Source organism: Thalassophryne amazonica, chromosome 14 (genome assembly GCF_902500255.1).
Source record: "Thalassophryne amazonica chromosome 14, fThaAma1.1, whole genome shotgun sequence".
Classification (NCBI taxonomy): domain Eukaryota; kingdom Metazoa; phylum Chordata; class Actinopteri; order Batrachoidiformes; family Batrachoididae; genus Thalassophryne; species Thalassophryne amazonica.
In genome coordinates, this window is record NC_047116.1 from 39,128,684 (window position 1) to 39,152,619 (window position 23,936).

The following is a 23,936-nucleotide window of genomic DNA, read 5'->3' on the forward strand; positions in this document are numbered from 1 at the left end:
TCTGATGTGTTTTCACTGAAAATGTTCTTTAATTTTTTAGCAGTGTGTGTATATACACATACAGTGCATCCAGAACATATTCACAATGCTTCACTATTTCCACATTTTGTTATGTTACAGCCTTATTCCAAAATTGATTAAATTCATTTTTTCCTTCAAAATTCTACACACAACACCCCATAATGACAATATGGAGTTTTTTGTTTGTTTGTTTGTTTGTTTTTTAGACTTTTGCAAATTTATAAAAAAAGAAAAACACAAAAATAAATCACATGTACTTAATTATTCACAGCCTTTGCCATAACAAAAAAGTTAAGCTCAGGTGCATCCTGTTTCCAATGATCATCCTTGAGATGTTTCTACAGCTTAACTGGAGTCCACATGGGGTAAATTCAGTTGATTGGACATGATTTGGAAAGGCACACACCTGTCTACATATAAGGTTTCACAGTTGACAGTGCATGTCAGAGGACAAACCAAGCATGATGTTAAAGGAATTGTCTGTAGACCTCCAAGACAGGATTGTCTCGAGGCACAAATCTGGGGAAGGGTACAGAAACATTTCTGCTGCTTTAAAGGTCTCAGTGAGCACAGTGGCATCCATCATCCAAATCTGGAAGAAGTTCGGAACCACCAGGACTCTTCTTAGTGCTGGCTGCTTTGGCATGAATGCCAGGCGTCATGTTTGGAGGAAACCAGGCACCATCCCTACAGTGAAGCATGGTGGTGGCACCATCATGCTGTGGGGATATTTTTCAGTGGCAGGAACTGGGAGACTAGTCATGATTGAGGGAAAGATGAATGCAGCAATGTACAGAAACATCCTAGATGACAACCTGCTCCAGAGCACTCTTGACTGGGGCGATGGTTTATCTTTCAGCAGGACAATGACCCTAAGCAAACAGCCAAGATATCAAAGGAGTGGCAACTCTATGAATGCCCTTGAGTGGCCCAGCCAGAGCCCAGACCTGAATCTGATTGAATATCTCTGGAGAGATCTCAAAATGGCTGTGCACCGACGCTCCCCATCCAATCTGATGGAGTTTGAGAGGTGCTGCAAAGAGGAATGGACAAAACTGGCCAAAGCCAGATGTGCCAAGCATGTGGCATCATATTCAAGAAGACTTGAGGCTGTAACTGCTGCCAAAGGTCCATCAATAAAGTATTGAGCAAAGGATGTGAATACTTATGAACATGTGATTTATTAGGTTTTTTATTATTATTTTAATAAATGTGCAAAATTTCAAAACATCTTTTTTCATGTTGTGATTATGGGGTGTTGTGAGTTGAATTTTGAGGGAAATAAAATGAATTAACTCCATTTTGAAACAAATGTGTAAAAAGCAAAGTGCTGTGAATACTTTCTGGTTGCATCGTGTATATATATATATATATATATATATATATATATATATAAAATTAGTATCAAAGTGCAGAGATTTGTGTTTGGTTTGAGTTTAAGGAGGATAATTGAAGACATAGAGAACCCTGAATTATTTTTGTGTTTGAAATGGCATGTAAAATGTGTAGTATGTAAAGGGTCCAAGGGGATGAATTCTTTTACAGTCACTGTAAAACACATCAAATAGACTGTTACCTTTGAAAGAGCTGGAGTGCACCGTAACCTGACATTTTCGTTATTCAGATTGCAATTTCAAGTGAGAGGAATCATGGTGAATTCACAGATGTGAAAGCAATGTATAAAAGTGCATTAAGCGAAAGCAGCTGCCAAAGCTCCCCGAGGTGAAGCAGTTACACAGAAAGCAGTCCTTGATTTCAATTCAGTTTCTTGAACATACAAGTAGAACAGAGCGTTTAAGAACCCTCCTTTGTAAGGCCTGCCTGAATTTTGTGCTGGATAAATATTAGAAATACACTGCGCTTGATTTTAGACCAGGTGTTTGTTGGTCCATGGCGCAAATGGTTTACAGACGGGCACAAAAATAAGTGCAGATGCACTGACTATTTAAAGAAGGAGGATGCTATGCATTGAAAAGTGCATTGTGCTGTTCTGCACAGAGCAGTAATATGCAGTGTGTGGAAGAAGCTTATGTTTGTTTTCTGGGAAATCATTAAATGCAATTGGTAAAGGGCAATGACTTTTTCATTTTCATTTACTGGAGGTAGAAGAAGAGGAGTGATGCACGATGTTGGAATTAAATAGTCCACTGTATTTCCTTATTACTGTCAGCATTTGTGCAAAGGTGATATACTGTACAGGGACAGCAGTGGTGGTGATAAAGCATCTTGTTCTTAAACTAAAAAGCCAGTGGATCAATGCCTTAATGCTCCAGTCCTCTCTGAAAGTATTGGGGGAACAAGGCCAATTCATTTGTTTTCACTATACACTGAAGATATTTGGGTTTGAGAACAAAAGCTGAATACTAGAAAACGATTTAGAATGTTCGCTTTTATTTTCTCATGTTTACACATTCTCATAGAACTTTGCAACTTAGAACAACATACTTGTAGCACTTTGCAGCTTTTGTATTAGAACATCCAGTTTGGGGGCAAGCACAAATACTGGAACATGTGAATGACAGATGTTTCTTGAAACATTATATGGCTCTGAATGTTTATTCTTCCTTTTAGCCTTGGGAGTAATCCATGAATAGGATAAGCAACAAGAAAAATAGACAGCTGAGGATAAAGACTGAAAATCATTGGGACATTGAACATCACTGGGCCTAGTCAGGTCAATAATTGAGAATGTCCTAAATTTAAATACAAAACCAAAACAGTGGTGTACTGAACAACAGAAACTGAATGGGTTGCTGATAATTGAAACACTGTAAGAGTAGTAAAGAAAGACCCAAAACATCAGCCAGTGACTTCACCAACAACTTCAACAATCCACTGTTTGAAGAAGATTTTCAAGTAATGTCAGGAGTGGAAGCATACACTGATGCCATGTGTCTCCACATCCACTGCACTATGGTTGATAAAGTGAAGCACGATTAACATCTGTAGGTAAGATTAGACCTTGCAAAGTGGCCTGGGGGTGCTTATGTTGTGCTTTGGCACATTTAATTAAAATCAGTTGAAATGAATTGACATTATTGATTTGCCAGATGGCAACGACCCAGGCAGGACAACCGGTCTATCCTCACCTTTAGAAATTAACCATCTATTAACCATCTAACCTCCCTGAAAAACCATTCATTTGACACAAAGTCATTCCAGTGGTGTCCAAGGATCATCTGAAGAGACCTAATATCAAAGACATCCAGTCATCTCCTAAGGTCACTAGTATGTGTCCAGTTCTCACAAGCATACAGTCAGACAAGAAGTACCAGGACTTTCACCTTCCTTGTCCTGCAAGGTAACAGCAATATTAAACACCCCCATTTAGAAATCTCTTGAATAAATATACTCTTTCTCATCACTCCATCTCAAAGGCTGAGGACCAAGACACACAACCATCACTGCTGAGATAAGTGAAGATAACTTTGAAAGCAGAAATGCCACAGTCATACAACAAGATGCAAACAGCTGTAGGCATCTGTATTAATTTGAAGGCACCCAGAATGGAAGGGGGGGGGGGGGGGCATGAGCCACAAAGTGTAAAACTAGACACAAAGTGTCAATGTTAGTTTTATGGACCAAAGACACTGAGATGAAACTTTGCTAAAATGATGGAAAAACCAAAGTGTGGTAAGGAGCTTATCATGTTCCACATTATAAAAGCTCCTCAGACAACAAGACAACATTTATCTTCCAAACCATTTGTATGGTGCTCTTAGAATGAGAGAACACAATTCCAGAAGGTTCAATACATTCTCTCTGCCACTTTGAACACTCCACTGAACATCAAGAAGAGAACGCAAGGTCCTTTCATGGTGATCTCCTCCATTATCAGCACAATGCTGCTCTTTTGAGTTGAACGTGGTTGAAATTCTTGGGGGAAAAAAACCTAAAGGCACCAATAATACTTCTTTAAGGAAGTCACTGTGAAAATTCTCCTTAATACCCTGGAGATACCCTATCACAATGTGTTGACTGTTGCAGCTACACAAAGTATCAAAGCTTGCTATCACTGTGACCGGAATGTTCATCTGATTCCATGACAAACATCATTATCTCTGTTGAAAATTTGTCAACAGCACACACTCCACTCAGAGTGATACAAATACAGTTGGGTACATGTTGAACTCATACAATATTCCACAATTTTGGATCATGCCATGGATGTTCTAAGGATGGAAAAAATTAATATTATTTTCTTAAGATGCAGAATAGAGAAATTGGGCCATTCTCTCCAAAGCCATTCGCTAAGGTTTTGATCTATACATCTGCTAATGGTACTTCCACAGTTACAAAACAAAATACAGAGAGCCATCATGTCTGTGTGATAAAGCCCACTGCAATGCTGGTCATCTCAATGGTATATTGTGTTCCAAGATAACAGTGAAGATATTTATGTCTTCATACGTTTGTATTCACAGACTCGTATCTATCGGAAAACAGGTGAGTTGTTGCGGGACCTGACGGCCACTAGGATGGGCCATGGAACCAAACATGGAGAATAATAGGAACCATATTATTATTTTCTTCTCTCTCTGTATAGAATTGTGTGTGTGTGTGTGTGTGGGGGGGGGGGGGGGGGGGGGGGGGGGGGGGGGGGGGGGGGGGGGGGGGGGGGGGGGGGTTTTTTGAAGGGCATGAATATGTAAAGAATTCTCTTTTAGCTTCACAGTCATACTCTGCTACGTTCCATGTCTGGATCAGACAGGAACGGAAACACAAACTCTTACAACATAGTGAAAAACCTTAAATTAACACACAAAAGAACACTGGAATGTGTACTGTAAGGTACTTCAGACAAGATCTCATTATCTTGCAGTACACCATACCAAGTGGTCATCCCTGGTTACAGTCATGACGAGTGGACGGTACATCTGATGTTTTCATGAAATAAAGCATTACTTGCCCTCGGAACTGATTATATAAAGAAAACGGTTTCATTGGTTTTATACCATGAAATCGGCACTGTCTTGACATTAATGCTTGAGCCTGACCAATATATCTGTTGGGCGATAACATCGGCTAATATGAACCTTTCACAGACACAGTATCACCATTATTTTTCCTGATATGAAAACTTTATTCTTGACAAATAGACAATGCAGAAAATACTTTGACTCTTGAAAATGCTGTCATTACATAGTTTTGCCTAGCAGAGAGTATGCCTAGTATTGTTTACAATGCTATCAAGCTGCTGCCCTCCAATTACCCCTTGGTCCCATCAGCGACAAGAGACAGTGCCAAAGTGACTAGCTGCCATTCATTTTCAATCAGAGTGCTCGTATTACAGTGACAAAAGACATGTGGTCACTATACTTCCAGATAGACTAGCTAAAATAGACAAGAAGCCTATTTTACACCAATTCTGAGTAATATGACACAGCAACTGCCACTTTGGGTGAAGGCATTGTGAGGCAGCGTGACATACGTTGGTTGGTTGTTGGTTATATTTACAGGTATTTATAATAAAGTTCATGTTTAAACTATAAAACAAAGCCTCAATTACATTTCTTTGTCATAAAGGTTTGGTCACAAATATTAGGAATAACTCCCATTTTATGTTGATATGGCCAAATATATATTGGCATTGTAATATTTTCCTCCCTAATATTGGAATTGTATTGCACCCCCAAATAGTTCAGCAGATAACTGGAACAATCCTGAAAATGGTGACAGAAGCAACAAATTCAGGGCAAATACTCCTTAGACATTATTATTTTTAAATAAAAGACTAGTCATTTTGAATGTTCAATAGACAGCCAGGTATGGGTCAATTGAAGAATGGAGTACAACATGGGTCAAAATTAAAAGATGCTCCAATCATATTGAAAACTCCACCACATTATTTGTCTGAGCATAAAGATTCCAAAAAGGTATAGTTTGGACTATCTGTGACTGACTGTTATAGAGTTATGGGTAAACAACAAAAAGGGTGACAAAGGTTAATTTCAGTTGTACAGGGTTGAAAGTTAAAGTTGCCGCCAATTTTGGTAAACGTGGTTGCAAATTATTGGTTGACCTAATAGGATTAATAAATGGGATGGTTTTGGCTGTACTGAATGTATGGTCTGCAAAGTAAAGGTCAAGCAATGTTGACGTCCATTGCATTCTATGACATGTGAGGTAGAGTTGATGGCCTAGTGGTTAAAATGTTGGGGCTTGAGACCAGAGGGATCCTCGGTTCAAAATCCCCAGCCTGACCGGAAAATCACTAAGGGCCCTTGGGCAATGTCCTTAATCCTCTAGTTGCTCCTGGTGTGTTGTGAGTACCTTGTATGGCAGCACCTTCACATTGGGGTGAATGTGAGGCATTATTTGTAAAGCGCTTTGAGCATTTGATGCAGATGAAAAAGTGCTATATAAATGCAGCCCATTTACCATTTATTGTCTCTTTTTAAACCTTTTTCCTTTTAAAACCCTATTAACTCAACCAATAATTTGATCACTTTTTACCAAAATTAGAGCAACTTCAACTTTTGACCCCTGTACATACTATAACTGACCTTTGTCACCATTCTTGGTGTTTTTACCCCATAACTCCAAAACATTCAGTCACAGATAGTCCAAACTATACCGTTTTGGAATCTTTGTGATCAAATAACATGGTATAGTTTTCAATATGATTGGAGCGTCTTTTAATTTTGACCCCTGTGTAATTCTTCAATGGCTGCCTGCTGAAAAATCCAATGGCCAATCGCTTTTTCAAAACAGTAATGTCTAAGGAGTATTTGTGCTGAATTTGGTGCTTCTATCACCATTTGCATGATTCCTCTGTAAATATTCTGTTATCTGTTGCTGCTGCTGCTGCAAAAAATCAGTCAAACCCTACTTCATGCCCATGTCTGCTCTATACTTACGAGGTCTGTTAGAAAAGTATCCGACCTTATTCTTTTCTTTTGCGAAAACCTGATGGATTTGAATCAAGCGTGCTTGCATGAGCCAACCTTGAACCTTCGTGCTCATGCACGAATTTTGTCACGACTGTCGATTGCGTCAGTTGCTGGCAAGCAACATTTATGTGAGGTCGTGTGTAGTGCTCTCGGCGGTTTTTCATTGCAAGGAATGACTGGAGCAGCGCTACTGCATCAAATTTTGCCAGAAACTGGGTGACAGCCAGGTGGAAACCATTCTGAAGATTCAGATGTCTTTCGGTGAAGATGCTATGGGCATCACACAGATTAAGGACTGGTACAACTGGTTTAAAGACGTCCGCACATCGGTGGAGAGCGAGCCACGCTCCGGTCGGCCATCAACATGCTGAAATGACCAGGTCATTTCCAAAGTGAACACTGTTGTGATGCAGGACCGTCGTGTGACTATCTGAGAAATTGCGGAAGAGGAGGACATCAGCACTTTTATGGCACATTCCACTGTGACTGAAGATTTGGCCATGAAAAGAGTGGCGGCGAAATTTGTGCCAAAGCTGACGGCGGAGCAAAAGCAACTTCGTGTTGAAGTCTAACAGGACATGCTGGCTCCGAAAAATGATGCTCACCTCTTCCACAATTTCTCGGATAGTCACACGACTGAAAAGCCACCAAAAGCCATCTGAATCTTCCAAATGGTTTCCACCTGGCTGTCGCCCAATTTCTGGCAAAATTTGATGCAGTAGCGCTGCTCCAGTCATTCCGTCATTTTCCTTGCAATGAAAATCCACCGAGAGCACAACACATGACCTCACACAAATGCTGCTTGCCAGCAACTGACGCAATTGACAGGCGTGAAAAAATACACGCATGCATACGAAGGTTCAAGGTTGACTCATGCAAGCACGCTTGATTCAAATCCATCAGGTTTTTGCAAAAAATAAATAAATAAATAAATAAATAAATAAGGTCAGATACTTTTCTAACAGACCTCGTATGTACAGCACTTTAATGATTTCTGCTTTGACTGGTGTATAAATAGATTGAACTGAACTGACTCACCCAAAAACAAAAAGAAAATGAGCGCCAGTCTAAAATATAATTAATCAGTGAAGCAGTAATATCCAAACTTTAAATGACACCATTGTGGTTCCATATACCCAGTAACAGGCTTCAACCCACTGGCTTCCAGGCAGCTGTGTGGCAACACCATATGTTCTTTTGTAATGAGGAGGTTTGGGGTGCTGGTATCAGTATTCCTCACCTTGTCTGCTCATAAGAAATTCACTGCACATTGTTGGCCCACTTTGTAAAAGAAAGTCTCCTTGAATCATTGGACCTGGGAGTTTCTGTTTCAGTCAATACTCTGTACACAGTGGGAAGCTTATTAGCCAAGTTGAGGCATTATAGAAGGATTTAAGATAGAGAAAAACAATTGTCCAAAGCCCTGTTCCTAGTTTTATTTTTGCTCAACCCCCAAAAACTCAGGCGCATTTCCAGGTGAGACAACATTGTTCCTAAATCCTGCAGCATTTCTCCAAAGGATTCTTGTTAACAAAATTCATAAGCTGCCTAATGCACTTACAAATCTGCACTTGTTGCTGCTGAGGTTTAAAATGAAGAATCCATTTTTTGCCAGTTTATTTAGCAGTTGTTTTTTATAGAGGTTTGACATCTAGAAATTAAAAATATTGCTTTAATCCTGTGTTCAAAATGTGGATTCAAGCAGCTGCTTTAAATGTGCAACATGGAGCCTGCGGTGCTTCTATTAGGATGAAGTCAGTCTTTGTTGAGTGGGAACTGAAAGGTTAAACACACAGATGCTCACGCACACATCACGCTCATCCATTCAGGCAGTCGCACATACATGTACAGTCTCTAAGCCAAAGGCCATGTTAGTATAATAAAACCACAGGAATGTGCAGAGAATTATGGCCAGGTCACATGGCACTTACCGAAGGACAACAAAGCCCAAATGAAACAAGAAATCTGGAATATTGTTGACTTTTGTTGGCATTGTTTCTGGCACTGTCCCCACTTTTTGTAAAAATGCTGTTGTTGAGCCTCTGAATGGACTGGCCCCACAATATATCATCAACTGCCTCCAGGTCTACACTCCAGCACGAGCTCTGAGGTCCGAGAGCCAGTCCCAGCTCATGGTGCCTAGGACAAGACTTAAAACTCGAGGGGACAGAGCCTTCTCCGTGGTCGGTCCCAGACTCTGGAACGCTCTGCCCCCACATGTCCGATCTGCTCCCACTGTGGAGTGTTTTAAGTCCTGTCTTAAGGTCCATTTTTATTCCTTGGCTTTTAACACTGCGTGAGTTGTACGGTCCTTGTGTCTTATTTTATTTTTTTTTATTGAAATTTATTTTTTTATCATGGTTTTATCTATTTATGTATTATTTTATCTTATCTATTTTATTGTTATTATTGCTATTTTCCATGTCTATGCTTTTGTTGTGCAGCACTTTGGAGACTCGGGTCTGTTTAAATGTGCTTTATAAATAAAGTGGATTGGATTGGATTGTTTCACCTTCGCTCAGCTTCATCCCTGCATCTGGAGCTTCATCAGGATTTTTAAAATGTTGAAAAATTTGAACGAATGCCGCAGAAATCCTCAATTGTCCATATTTTGTTTTGCTATCATTCTTGACTTTTTTTTTTAATTGTTTGCTTACTTTTTGGAACATTAGCATTTGGTTTTACTTCGTTGGACCAGCTGAATGTTTTCACACAGTACAAAAGCCGGTTTGTGAGCACTTTGTGGAGGAGAGATGCAGCTCCTCCACGGCGGAGCTGGTGTGTGGTGTGGGGCTTCTGCCGCCGTGTGTGATGTGGCAAGTGCTGCTGCAGTCATGCAGTGGTGCTGGCTGGCTAGGAAGAATATATTGGCCTCCTCCGCCAGTGCACGGGAGTCCGTGATCGTGGTGTTGTTCCAGCGCTATGTGCACATGAGCAGAGAGTGCTGCATAAAAGTCGAGCCGGAGCTGCACCATTCGTTTCATGAACTCTAAAGGGCTTGCTCATCTCCCAGTCTGTGCAGAGAGAGAAGAACTGCTGCCCTTTCAGAGTCTGACAGTTCAACATTTAGAGGAAGTGATCATTGATCGCTGTGTATTTGTTCGCAGCGGGGTGGGGAGGGGAGCTTTGCAGGAGCGCGATCAGCTTCGTTTCATGGAGCTGAGGGCTGATGTACAACCCCTGGCAAAAATTATGGAATCACCGGCCTCGGAGGATGTTCATTCAGTTGTTTAATTTTTGTGGAAAAAAAGCAAGATCACAGACATGACACAAAACTAAAGTCATTTCAAATGGCAACTTTCTGGTTTTAAGAAACACTATAAGAAATCAAGAAAAAAAGATTGTGACAGTCAGTAACGGTTACTTTTTTAGACCAAGCAGAGGAAAAAAATATGGAATCACTCAATTCTGAGGAATAAATTATGGAATCACCCTGTAAATTTCCATCCCCCAAACTAAACCTGCATCAAATCAGATCTGCTCGTTGACATTGACCCTATGCCATGACAATGATCCTATGTGTCTTTTTTGCAAGGAACGTTTTTCACAGTTTTTGCTCTATGGCAAGATTCATTAGCTGTTGTATGGCTGGGGGGCCTGGCTGCCTTTTGTTTTCTGTCTTTTGTTTTTCCTTCCAGGTGGCTTGCATTTGGGACTGAGTGGCTGTGTTGCTGAGGTTATCAGGACCTCACCCTGATCACCTGCGGCTCGTCAGGACTCACAGCTGTGGTGCATCTATATGGATTGGAAACATGGTGGCATTTAAGACTGGAGTATACAGTGTGTATTTGCCAGAGACTCGACCTTGTGACCAGACGGGTGAGATCGTCGTCTCGGGATCCATCTCATCATCAGTGGATGCAGAGAACGTCCAGGGTTTGATGCACGGTCTGTGAAAGAGGAGGGGGGTGAGGTCTCACGCTCGTCAGCACACTTCCTGAGGTACGTTAGATTTGTGACTAACGTTTATACAGTCAGTAAATGTGGTGTCCCTCACACCTTATTATATGAGCTGTACGTTCGTCATGTTATCGGCTTCCACTGCAGTGGAGTTTTGTGAACTGGATGTTCCATGCCTGCAGGTTGGGAAGCTGATTAGTAATTAAGCCAGGAAGTGTTTGCTGTTTATGTACACCTTTGAGTGGTTTCTCTGTGTGTAGAGTGTGGACTCACATAATGGTTTCCTTCTTTCACAGACTCGGTTTGTTGCGGCCACCTGGGGGGTGTCGGCGGGGTCCTTGGGTCCGAACGGCTTTCTGGCTCCGGACCGTTAGCGCTGCTGGGAGCGCACCGTATCACCACCACGCCAGACCGCACACTCTTTGTTGTTTTGTATCACATCACTGTTATGTATTAAATTCAGTTAGCCTTTGTACCGTGCTCTGCTTATTTCATACTGGGTCCTTCAAACGCTGGTCGGTTCTCTGAGCTGCGTCCGACACATAACAGTATCATCTTGAAAAATGATTTCATCATCCCCAAACATCCTTTCAATTGTCCAAAATATCAACGTAAACTTGTGCATTTATTGATGATGTAATGACAGCCATCTCCCCAGTGCCTTTACCTGACATGCGCCCCATATCATCAATGACTGTGGAAATTTACATGTTCTCTTCAGGCAGTCATCTTTATAAATCTCATTGGAACGGCACCAAACAAAAGTTCCAGCATCATCACCTTGCCCAATGCAGATTCGAGATTCATCACTGAATATGACTTTCATCCAGTCATCCACAGTCCACGATTGCTTTTCCTTAGCCCATTGTAACCTTGTTTTTCTGTTTAGGTGTTAATGATGCTTTCGTTTAGCTTTTCTGTATGTAAATCCCATTTCCTTTAGGTTTCTTACAGTTCGGTCACAGACGTTGACTCCAGTTTCCTCCCATTCGTTCCTCATTTGTTTTGTTGTGCATTTTTGATTTTTGAGACATATTGCTTTAAGTTTTCTGTCTTGACGCTTTGTCTTCCTTGGTCTACCAGTATGTTTGCCTTTAACAACCTTCCCATGTTGTTTGTATTTGGTCCAGAGTTTAGACACAGCTGACTGTGAACAACCAACATCTTTTGCAACATTGCATGATGATTTACTTCTTTAAGAGTTTGATAATCCTCTCCTTTGTTTCAACTGACATCTCTCGTGTTGGAGCCATGATTCATGTCAGTCCACTTGGGCAACAGCTCTCCAAGGTGTGATCACTCCTTTTTAGATGCAGACTAACGAGCAGATCTGATATGATGCAGGTGTTAGTTTTGGGGATGAAAATTTACAGGGTGATTCCATAATTTTTTCCTCAGAATTGAGTGATTCCATATTTTTTTCCTCTGCTTGGTCTAAAAAAGTAACCGTTACTGACTGCACAATCTTTTTTCTTGATTTCTTATAGTGTTTCTTAAAGCCAGAAAGTTGCCATTTGAAATGACTTTAGTTTTGTGTCATGTGTGTGATCTGCTTTTTTTCTACAAAATTAAACAACTGAATGAACATCCGCGAGGCCGGTGATTCCATAATTTTTGCCAGGGGTTGTAATAATATTTCGTGTCAATAATATTCCTCTCATCTGCTGTGATCTCTCAGGGCGAAGTGCACCTCCATTTGTGCAAACCAGGCGGCAGTTTACATACGCATGGACTTGAGCATCAAGTGTGGAAAAAGTTCCAGCAGCAGTGGACATCTGCGTGGAACAGCTCTGATCCACGAGGTGGGACATATGAAAACAGAAACCCCAGTGTAATCGCAAATGGCTGCATCTTTTTTTGAATGTTTGAGTCACTACTTCATGTATGAGGCAGTCCTTTTGTGCCCGCGTGTATGTGCTGCAACAACATATCCAAACACTGAATGCATTCATCCAGAATGAATCAGCTGGAGAGAAGGTTGAAGCAAAGTGCATGTGTGTGCGTGTGTGTGTGTGTATATGTCTGATCCACGTACACCGCGCCTGCGCGTGCCATGATCAGAAACGGTAATCCGAACCGCGCACGTACATGTGACTGACTACATGATTACACAGCTGTAGCGCCCGTGATCAGAAACACCAGGGTTTTGAAAAAAAGGCAGACAGACAGACAGTGTCTATCTCTCTCTCTTCCCCTCTCTCTCTTTCTCTCTCTCTCTCGCTCCCTCTGTCTCGTACGTGCCCATTTCGGGTGTACAGACAATGATTAGAGAGAAATATTTAGCATGTTTGCAGTGTGTCTAATTTTGGTGGAGTGTTTAGCGTGTGTGATTAGTATAGTGGTGGGGTTTTTTTGTAAAAATGAGGTATCTTATGAATGTTGAGCAAGCGCTTCAGTTTTTTTTTTAATTGGAGCAAGACGGAGCAGGCAGCGAGTAGCCAGAGTCTAAACCAGACAGTGAGGATGCTGATGATGAAGGAGATGATCCCTGTTTTGTTTTGATGAGCAACCAGAGCAGGTGGATCCACTGACGTGCACACAGATCTCCACAGTGGGTCGGATCACGAGCTTCTGTTTGCAGTTTCTCCAGGACTCAGGCGCTACAGAGCCCCATCTCAGCGCCAAGTCCTGGAATACAGAGATGCAGACACACACTGCTCCAGCAGTGGCTCCAGGCGCATTTCATTTAAAGCGTGGAGATCAACGTTAGCTTCAGTTTTGTTTTGTTCCTCTTTTGTCCCTTTTGCACTCATGATTTGCAGGCTATTTGGTGATAAATCTTGTTCCTCCACCTTTTCTCAGCGATTTGTGACTTTTTTACTTTTTTCCTTCATTCAGGAATCGTTGTATGCCACGTGACCGGGCCACTAGATTGACAATGAGTGCACACACACACACACACACACACACACACCACAAAAAAAAAAAAAAGAATGACAATAAAATGTGTTTTTATTGTATATCCAAAAAATAATTTTCAAAACCATTTTTTATGCTTGTAGGGAAACCTGTTATGGCACATCACTTCAGCTCAGATATTGTTATAATTACTTTTAAAGTGATAAACTTGAAATTTTAAAATAAGCATGTCATGATCAAATCATTTATTCTCATTTATTAACAGTGCATCCGGAAAGCATTCACTGTGTTCCACTTTTCCATGTGTTACAGCCTTATTCCTAAATAGATGAAATTTAATTTTTCCTCAAATTTCTATTCCACATAATGGCAATGTTTTTTGTTTTTTTTTAGATTCACATGGATATAAGTATTCACAGCCTTTGCCAAGAAGCTCAGAATTTCGCTCAGGTACATCCTATTTCCCACTGATCATCCTTGAATTTTAATTTCAATTCAATTCAATTTAATTTTCAGTTTCAATCCTTGAGATGTTTCTACAGCTTAATGGAGTCCACCTGAGGTAAATTCAGTTGATTGGACGTGATGTGGAAAGGCACACACCTGTCTATATATAAGGTCCCACAGTTGACATGCATGTCAGAGTACAAGCCAAGCATGACATCAAAGGAATTCTCTGTATATGTCTGAGACAGGATTGTCTCGAGGCACAAATCTGGGTAAGGGTACAGAAACATTTCTGCTGTTTTGAAGGTCTCAGTGAGCACACTGGCCTCCAATATCTGTAAATAGCCGCCTTCCAAGAGCTGGCCGCCTGTCTAAACTGAGTGATTGGGGGAGAAGGGCCTTAGTCTGGGATGTGACCGAGAACCCAATGGTCTTTCTGTCAGAGGTCCAATATTCCGCTGTGGAGAAGGAGAACCTTCTAGAAGAACAACCATCTTTGGAGTAATCCACCAATCAAGCCTTTACGCAAGAGTGGCCAGACAGAAGCCACTCCTGATTAAAACATGAATGGCAGCCCATCTGGAGTTTGCCAAAAGGCCCCCTGAAGGGCTGTGGGATGTTCCTTCAGCAGCAGGAACTGGGAGACTAGTCAGGACTGAGGGACAGATGAAACCTTCGCCAGACTGCTCTGACCTCAGACTGTGGTGACGGTTCATCTTTCAACGTGACAGTCACCCTAAGTACACAGTCAAGACATCACAGGAGTGGCTTCAGGACAACTCTGTGATTGTCCTTGAGTGCCACAGCCAGAGGCCAGACCTGATTCCGATTGAACGTCTCTGGAAAGATATGAAAATGGCTGTGGGCCGATGCTCCCCATCCAATCGGATGAAACTTGACAGGTGCTGCAAAGAGGAATGAGCAAAACTGCCCAAAGATAGGTTCGCCAAGCTTGTGGAATCATATTCAAGAAGACTTTAGGCTGTAATTGCTGCCAAAGGTGCATCACAAAGTATTGAGCAAAGGCTGTGAATACTTATGTACATGTGTTATCTTAGTTTTTTTTTTTTTTAATTGCAAAAAAATAAATAAATAAAAATAAATAATAAATTGAAAAAATTGCAAAAGAAAGAAAGAAACAAAAAACACTTTTAGCAGCTGCTTCGGTGACTTCACATGAAACATAAAACAATACCCATTTGTCCGTGTGAAGTTATGCTGTGTATGATATTGCACAACTGGAGCGGAGGGTCCTCATAAGTAGTCACAATCCCGCGATATCATGCATGGTTCAACGAGACTGCAGTGCCCATATTTAGTATCAAGGGTCAACCAGGCATTGCTCTTATAGTCACAAGAATGTGTACATACGATTTAGACCGGTGCAAGATTGACAATAAAATGTCCCACATACAGTGCGCAATAATGTATTGAGCACTGTATGTGGGATAGGGGTGTAAAATATCAAATTTTATCAAATGTGAGCTGAATGCATTGTGCTGAGACAAATTTGAGAGATTTTTATTCTTGCCCTCACCCCAGTCCCTCCTTGAAATAACAGGTGAATAAAATACCCTCCTCGTTCAATGTTAAACCAGATAATTGTGCGGTGCATCAACAATCTGACAGCCTCAGTAGCAGGTTTTCTTCCTGCCTTGCCAATGGGCCACTAACCCAGCACTGACACTGAGTGCTGCTCATCAATGTTAATGAGGCCAGCTTCACCACCGGACTCAACGATACGTGCACACACTAACAACAGCGTGATGTCACAAATACTGCAGCATCATCTGTAAAGTGTTTACTGTCAAACAGTGAAGGAGGATAATCAGTCCTAACGATCCGTTCAAATTGCAAACAACCACATGCATGTGCAAGAATCTCTTCATGCAAATGCACCGTAGGGAAGCTGTGCAATCTTAACATTTCTGCACCCCTTTGAAAGAACCTTCCAAGTATCTAAACTGCACGAACAGCTTACGTTTAAGATCGTGCACAAACATGCAGCCAGTCCTCGCGACAGGTCTGTGGTTGTGCACGCTAACATGTCCTTGGAGCACGTTTCTTTCAACTGCGGCAGGTTGTCATTGTTCAGCGGCAAATGTGAACAAATTAAATGAGGCGAATAAAGAGTGAATAAGCACGGCACTGATAATTGCAAGCTGATGTGCCAGCAGCGGTCATAATGAAGCTGCCATTCTGCACGACTGGATTAGTAATGCACCGCAAAATAACACGTTTGAGTGTTTGGGTCAGACGTGCAACACTTAGACTAGATCTTGACTCCGTATCCCAGCACAGATCCAAACCTTCACCTGTGAAGGTTTTTGTATGAAAGTGAGACAGTGAGATGACCCCAGACTAAAACAACAGAAAGACAGTGTTGATAATCTGGAGGAAAGCGGTAATCTGAACGAAAAATAAAAGCAGCCTGGCAGAAAATTGAGACGGTTGCCCATTCTTGACTCGCCCTCATCCTCTGCGTTTATGGCCCGTGAAGCCTCTTGTCATTGGGACTCGCTGGCGAGCAAAGTTAACGGGGCCTGCCCTCAGCTCTACACTACAGATATTCCTCTTCATCATTAACCTTCCTTACAGGAAAACAAAAATGCAAACCCCAGCTGAACAAAAACAAAACTGTCTTAACCTTCACTAGTCAACCTGACCTGTTTGTCTGTTAAGAATTCTCATCATGCAGTAAACCATTCAGACTTGCATAATTTTGTCAAGGTTTAAAATCCACCTAGTCTCAAAATACACATGTAGAGCATCAAAGGAGTGTTAGTATTAAAAAGGCATTCATATCTTAACTTGCATGAGAAAATGCTTTTATTTAATACAAGAACTGATGCACACCGTCATCAGCAACCAGAGGAGCCTCCTCAGCCACAGACTACTCCTTCCCAAGTGCATGACCGACAGACTGAAAAACTCTGTCTCTCAGGTGATCAGACTCTACAACTCCTCACTCGGGGGGAGGACAAGTAACAGGAAGACAGAGGACAGCAAGGAGAGGAACAGTAGTGGCCACTAGCGAGCAGTATTTCTTGTATTTATATTTGTATTTGCAAATTGTTTTTTTGTACTTTCACTTTTGATGTTCTGTGTGCTTCTTACCCTGTGTGCTGCTATACAATGCTGCTGGAATCTCAATTTTCCCAAGGAAGTCTTCCCAAGGGATTAATAATGTTCTATCTAATCTAATCTAATCTAATGCAGTGGGGAGGTCAGAATCAAAGCCAATAATAAGAAACTGATCATTCTGGTTGCTACCCATGACTATTATACTTTTTAAACTGAACATAGTCAGGGGTGGCTTTTATCCTCAGCAAAATTCAGCAACCCATGTTATTAAAAGTAACCTTCAAGGTCATCAGGGGGTGGCATATTGGGTCACAAGTGTGATACATAACATAATTCAGCAATTTATATGGAGCACTCATTGATGCACATATTGACTTGCCAATTATTATTATTATTATTTTTTTTTTCAAAGTATGTAAATCCCACCTCCAGCCATGATTCATGAACCACTGGTTATGCAGTCAGTGTTATTTTTGTTGTGAGATTATTTACAGGTTTCTATAGACTCTAATAGAAGTTTTTTTTTTTTTTTTTTTTTCAGAAAATGAAGATTACCATGGTAAAAATAAACTAAAAATTCAAAAATTATTATAACATCTGTCATGACTCAGTTTTCAATCACTATTGAGGATTGAAACATTTTTGCTAAAATTATTCAGAGACCCGAAGTTTCTCTTTGACCCAATTAAACCTGTTGACAGAGAAGGAACACAAAGCTCCAGTTCAGTCTTTGACCTCAATGAAATGAAGGGCAGAGTACTGAGGCCAAAGGACAGCTTTCTCCTCGAAAACCTTTCAAGCATCTATTTTAGCCCTTTTTTTTGGAGTGAGGATTGAATCCAGTGAAGATTGACACGAATTTTGGGTTTAAATGATCTAGAAACCAAAGAATTTATTTTACGCCAATCACTTTTGTCTTTACTGACACCTTTGATCTTTGACTTTGAAATAACCCCTTGCGGTATTTCAAAAACCACTGAGGTAAGAGAACATATTTACAGTAATATTTACAGTACACAGAGACCCCAAGTTTTTCATATGATGGGGAGGTGATAGTCCAGTGGTTAAGTGTTGGCCTTGAGACCATAGGATCCTCGGTTCAAATCCCAGCCTGACCGGAAAATAACTAAGGGCCCTTGGGCAAGGTCCTTAATCCCGTAGTTGCTCCTGGTGTGTAGTGAACGCCTGTATGGCAGCACCCTGACATTGGGGTGAATGTGAGGCATTATTGTAAAGCGCTCTGAGCATCTGATGCAGATGGAAAAGCGCTATATAAACAAAGTCCATTTAGCATCCATGTGAACAGTTTTCTTTAATCCTTGGATTTTTTAAATTATCAGAGACGTATCTATTTGATTCAGTTAAAAATTTTCTTTAAACGTGAACGCAAAAGCCTGGTTAATTCTCAACTTGCAAAAATATTGCAGGTTTTTGCATGGATGGAAGTTGCATAAATACTAGATGTGAAGGTCTTGAAAAGAAAAGGAAATGGCAGTGAAACCCCGAAGATTCACGTTGTGCTCACTGCTGCCACCACCATCCCTCTTGCACGGTCGCAGTAAACATCCTGGCCTTGAAATTCACTGCTTTCAAGTCTACCACTTTCACACACTTTCAATCTCCTCTCCTGTCATGAGGGATTGAGGCAGTCAGTGCTGGCCAACCGCCACGCAGTCCCACTGTTATCTGTTTGTAATCCGCTGCCTTTCCTCAGTGGGGGACAAATGGAATCCAATCACTCTAGCTGAGAGATGACAGGGTCACAGGCCCGACCTCACTGGCCAGCTATCTATTTGTCAGTTGTGCCAAATGGAGGGGTGGTGCCAGTGTACTGCTGTGACACCAGATCAGACCACCGTAAAAGTCAGAGACACCGTAAAAAAAGTAGAAGGTCACATGCAGGCGTCAGATTACAAGATAAGCTTAATGTGTTGCACAAACATACCTCATCTTACGAAGACAGGACATAAACTCTTTTCTGTCATTTGTAGTTGTAATTAATTCTTGGGGGTAGTCAATCTTAACAGGGAACTTTTCCGCTACCCATGGTAAGGGCGGCCTTCACAACATAGTACGAAAAAAGTACAAATCAGGGCGAATAACCGGCAAAACAGCTAGTACAGTAGTGTTCAGAAGAATAGTAGTGCTATGTGACTAAAAGATTAATCCAGGTTGTGAGTATATTTCTTATTGTTACATGGAAAACAAGGTACCAGTAGATTCAGTAGATTCTCACAAATCCAACAAGACCAAACATTCATGATATGCACACTCATAAGGCTATGAAATTGGGCTATTAATAAAAAAAAGTAGAAAAGGGGGTGTTCACAATAATAGTAGCATCTGCTGTTGACGCTACAAACTCAAAACTATTATGTTCAAACTGCTTTTTTAGCGATCCTGTGAATCACTAAACTAGTATTTAGTTGTATAACCACAGTTTTTCATGATTTCTTCACATCTGCAAGGCATTCATTTTGTTTAGATTTTGATTAGATTTTGCTGGTTTACTAGTGTGCTTGGGGTCACTGTCTTGTTGAAACACCCATTTCAAGGGCATGTCCTCTTCAGCATAAGGCAACATGACCTCTTAAAGTATTTTGACATTTCCAAACTGATCCATGATACCTGGTATGCGATATATAGGCCCAACACCATAGTAGGAGAAACATGCCATATCATGATGCTTGCACCACCATGCTTCACTGTCTTCACTGTGAACTGTGGCTTGAATTCAGAGTTTGGGGGTCATCTCACAAACTGTCTGCGGCCCTTGGACCCAAAAAGAACAGTTTTACTCTCATCAGTCCACAAAATATTCCTCCATTCTCTTTAGGCCAGTTGATGTGTTCTTTAGAAAATTGTAACCTGTTCTGCACATGTGTTTTATTTAACAGAGTGACTTTGCGAGGGATTCTTGCAAATAAATTAGCTTCACACAGGCATCTTCTAACTGCCACAGGATTTACAGGTAACTCCAGACTGTCCTTGATCATCCTGGAGCTGATCAATGAGTGAGCCTTTGCCATTCTGGTTATTCTTCTATCCATTTTGATGGTTGTTTTCCATTTTCTTCCATGCATCTGTAGTTTTTTTTTTTTTTTTTTTTTGTCCATTTTAAAGCATGGGAGATCATTGTAGATGAACAGCCTATAATTTTTTGCACCTGCGTATAAGTTTTCCCCTCTCCAATCAACTTTTTAATCAAACTACGCTGTTCTTCTGAACAATGTCTTGAATGTCCCATTTTCCTCAGACTTTCAAAGAGAAAAGCATGTTCAACAGGTGTTGGCTTCATCCTTAAATAGGGGACATCTAATTCACACCTGTTTGTTCCACGAAATTGACGAACTCACTGACCGAATGCCACACTACTATTATTGTGAGCATCCCCTTTTGTACTTTTTTTTACTAATAGCCCAATTTCATAGCCTTAAGAGTGTGCATATCATGAATGCTTGGTCTTATTGGATTTGTGAGAATCTACTGAATCTACTTGTTCCCATGTAACAATAAGAAATTTACTCAAAACCTGGATTAATCTTTTTAGTCACATAGCACTACTATTATTCTGAACACTACTGTATAAGCGAACCACAAAAACACTGAGCTGACGTCGGGGGGGAACACGTGGTCGGGCAGGCGTGAACCACAGTGTGAGCAGCTGGAGCATGTGTAATCACATTGCTCAGCTGATGTGAAAAAAAAAGTGCATGCCGCCCACGGGAGTCAAACCTGCAATTTACAAAAGCTCTGATTGTACTACCATCGCTGTCCTGTAAAAGGTGTGGAAAAATGCCTGAAATCAACAAGGAGATAGATGTATTTATTATTTACCACTAAAAAGGCATAGACCAGTGTGCAGTATATACTCAAACATACAGGTCAGTCACCCTCTCACATTTCTGTGTGGCATTGTACAGTTGTATATCCCATGGTATAAAAGACTTCTTCAGCCTGTCAGTAGAGCATGTCAGAACCCAGAGTCTGTTACTGAACATGCACCTCTGCTTATTTATGTACTATGTATCTGACATATAATACTAGTTACACCTAACATGACTTAAAGGGGAGGACTACAATCTTTCTGATCACTGATCCCTTTAGTCTCTCTCTCGTATATCATGGGGTCTGACCAACTTTATCTCATATTCCACATCTTTCCACCAATGCAGTTTCTGTCCTCCTCAGAACTGGTGCCAAATTTTAAACAACTTATTTGTGTTTCCACAGAAACCAGAAAAAGTGGTTCCAAACACATTTCAAAGTAGCACCAACTTTTTTGCTGGGCCAAGTGCAAGAATGTCAGGGGAGGTGGGCAGGTGTAGAGGTGTGATTATTGAGAAAAGACTAAAAAAAAAAAAAGTGTTAGCATTTTTTAAAGACAAAGTGACTGAATGTGTGAAAATAGAAATAGTTGGTTCAATGGAAGTGAAAGCCAAGACACAAACTGCTTCTTTGTGTTGTGGACTAGATCTTCAGTGACAGTCATTTTGGTCACATCCGAACTGTTCCACCTGTTTTTAAATCCCAGAAAGGTCATGCTGGCTCCTGTCCACACGGTCCTGATATTTGTCCAGATTATCCATGTTATTTTAGTGTCTCAGGAAGGTCAGATATTGACAAGAGAGTGAAGAATAAAAAAATAAAACATCTACAATTATTACTGGACAACATCAGTGTTTGAGCTCAGATGTCACATTATCCTTATACCCCTATTCCAAAGAGTGCCATTACTTCCCATTTCATCCCAAATAGGAAATCGGGGCAGATTTTGAAGCATCAAAGTAAATCTTGACCCATCTTTTGTCAATCTTGAACAAATTTGGTATATTGCAGTTATGGGTATCATCGGCATCAGTTTTGAAACTGGACGAGAAATTTTGATCTGTTCAAAAACGTCACCTCAAATCGCAAAAATCAGTGTCAATATGTTGTCACTTGCGGGTGTTTGTAGTCTTAACTGCTTCAATCATGTTCAAACGTCTTTAAACGGGATAGTCTGAGTGATTACAGCTTGATACGTGTTTGATTGTACTCCACTGGGGTACAAATTTGAAGCAAAAGCATTGTTTGTTGCAGTTGTGGCAGAGGTAAAACAGTTTTCTCCTGTTTTTTGCACTTTTTCTGGACCGTGAGGGATCGTAATAAAACGGTTGTACTTTGGAAAAGGGGTGTTACAGAGCACTGGCAACATCCATAGTATTAGTGTCTTATTGTGAAAAGCAGCTCAACTATTTCAGTCCACATGTACGTGAATATTTTTGTAAATGGGGATTTTTTTTTTTTTAAGTAAAAAATTCCTTTGACACAAGCAGTGACATGAAAACACAAAACACACTGTAAGCAGTGTCAGGAGCATGCCAAAGCAACACGTGGCAATATAACCCTGAATGTACAGCCATTTCAGCCAGACTGAAAAAGAGTTTCTCAAATAAATTACCTTTGGAAGGAGTTTTGCAATAGTGAATAAATTAATCAAGTCTGAGACTGACAATAAGGGATCAGCCGTTTAATAATTTGGTCAAAGGATACTGTGCAGTGTGAACTGGAGGCCCAAGAAATGGAATGAGAAAATGGTTTAAAATGTTTAGGAAGCAAAAACAATTGCTGCAGAAAAGGGAGCTATGATACAAACATAAGCTGAACAGTACTATCTGAAATAAACCTAACCAATATGACAGTGAATGATGTGATAGGTTCCAGCAAACCACACACCCTGTGACCATGACCAGGTGTAAGCGGGTTCGGAAAATGAATGAAAAAAATATTACAGTGGAAGTAGTGTGGACAGGAAGGCCAGTCTCATTGCTGATATTTTACCATTTTATACCTTCGGACGCCCCTTCAAAGTCCTAAATAGTCTTCAGATTGAGACTTCAGTGTTAACATAAGTATAACCACAGTTCATGTGGCATACTATCGTTGCGAAAACAAGGGACAAATGAAAGGTATCAGAGGGATGGTGCACATCCTCTGCTCTCTACACATCACAATATAAATGTGCATTCATAAATAGACATTTAGTATGTCTGGAATGGTGTTTCTGACTTTGAATGACTTCTCCATATCCATTCTGAGTGACTTCATTATGAAGTCACTCATACCAATCAATCACAAATATTTTGCTGACCATCCATCTGGGCTTCTTGGTTGTTGAGACATCAAAAAAGGTGTTTAACTTGACCTTTGACCAAACTACTCTAAAATCTAATCACCTCCAGATATCTATTCAAATCATATTCCCACGAAGTTGGAAGGAAATCTGTCCAGCTGTTTTTTGAGTTACCTAGTCCTCAAAACAATACCCTCCTTGTCGATATGCTGGCTTGTCGATTTGCCGGCTTGCAGTGTGAAGATAAATTTTGGCTGTCATCTGTCATTTGGCAGCACATTGACTTAGTGGTTAGTACTGTTTGCCTCACAGAAGAAGGTCATGGGTTTGATTCCCACCCGTGGCCTTTCTGTGTGGAGTTGGATGTTCTCCCCATGTTTGCGTGGGTTTTCTCTGGGTGCTACGGTTTCCACCCACATTTAAAGACATGCAGGATAGGTGAATTGGAAACTTTATAATTTCTAATATAATAAATCTCCCTTGCAAAAGAGGTCTTGATCTCAATGGGACTAATCTGGTTAAATCTGGTTTAAAAAATGACTCAGTGGAGATTGGCACAGCTAAACGATCAAGAGGCTAAGGTAAGTAGCTAACTGCATAATCAAACATTTTATTTT

At 40.8% G+C, this 23,936-nt stretch overlaps 1 protein-coding gene across 1 annotated transcript in view; it reads right to left on the bottom strand.

Moving 5' to 3' along the window:
- LOC117525342 (receptor tyrosine-protein kinase erbB-4-like) overlaps positions 1–23,936 on the bottom strand; it is a 1,053,282-nt gene that overhangs the window by 813,473 nt on the left and 215,873 nt on the right. The window lies entirely within an intron of this gene.